The sequence below is a fragment of the Triticum dicoccoides genome, chromosome 1B (assembly GCF_002162155.2).
Source record: "Triticum dicoccoides isolate Atlit2015 ecotype Zavitan chromosome 1B, WEW_v2.0, whole genome shotgun sequence".
Classification (NCBI taxonomy): domain Eukaryota; kingdom Viridiplantae; phylum Streptophyta; class Magnoliopsida; order Poales; family Poaceae; genus Triticum; species Triticum dicoccoides.
The window spans coordinates 30,754,523-30,755,665 of record NC_041381.1 but is presented as its reverse complement, the minus strand read 5'-3'; positions in this window follow the sequence as shown (position 1 = coordinate 30,755,665).

Here is a 1,143-nt window from a genome sequence, read left to right as displayed (position 1 = left end):
CAGAGGGACCCCTCCCTCTCGCCATGGCTTGCAAGGCACCGTACCGTCGGACTTGAGAGATGCTCACCTAGAGCCGGAGAAGTGCTAGCTTCGAAACCTGGAGCGACCACAACACACCTCCACTTGAACATTCGAGCACTCCGCGACTGCTGCACGGCCACATCCTAGACCACCTGGGGACTGCAGGAAAACCACCAGGTGCAGCTACTGAAGAAAGGCAGCAAGGTCATCAAGTAGAACCAAACAGGCCGCCAAAGAGCATTGCTAGGCCGCCATTGAAGAAGAGGACCGGGGTTCCGCCGTTGGTGAGGCGCAGGTCCAGCCGGGTAGGGGAACCCTATCCCCTACCGCTGGGTCGAGGCGCTGCACCGCCGGAACTGGACCAGACGCGACACCGGCAGAGAAACACCACCCATGAAGGAAACAGGGACGCCATCAGCCATGCCGAACCTTGCTAGCACCGCCATCACCGGACAACCCAAGCCACCCAATGCTCCGACTTTGAACCTCTCACCTGAACGCAACCCTCCCCAGCCGGCGCCCCCAAGGAAGATACGACGCACATCGCACCGTCGCCGCCCAATCCAAGCCGGATTTTGGGCTTTCACCCGGGAGGAGGAACAAGGGTGGAAAGGGGATGGGCCTCTGCAGCACCTCCAAGGAGGAAGCACGGCGTCAAGGACGTCGTTGCTGCCGGGCCGGCCACGCCGACCCACCGTTTCCCGCGGCCCAAAACAAATCCACCGGTCACCCACCAACACCAGACCGGCGCGCGAAGGGCAGCTGGCAGGAAGCGGCGAGGATGAGGGGGACAGGGGGAGAGAGCCAAGCCTCAGATCTGATGAGGAGAGGAAGAACTCCGCGCCGTCGCCGCCACCCGCTATCGTCTCACCAACTACGTGGTCGAGGCCGCCGGCCAGAGAGCACCCGTGAACGACGCCTGTCGAGATGGCGCCGCCGCCACGCCAAGGAGGGCCGCCGCCCCAGATCCGAGGTCTTCCTCGAGGGAAGGAGCGACTGAGGCCTCGCCGCCGCCATCACCGGCGGCCGCGCGAGCGAATCCGGCGGCTTTCTCAGGTGACCGCGAGGGAGGGAGGGGAAGGAGCGGCGGCGCGGTGGGGAAACCCTAGACGCCGCCCGTGT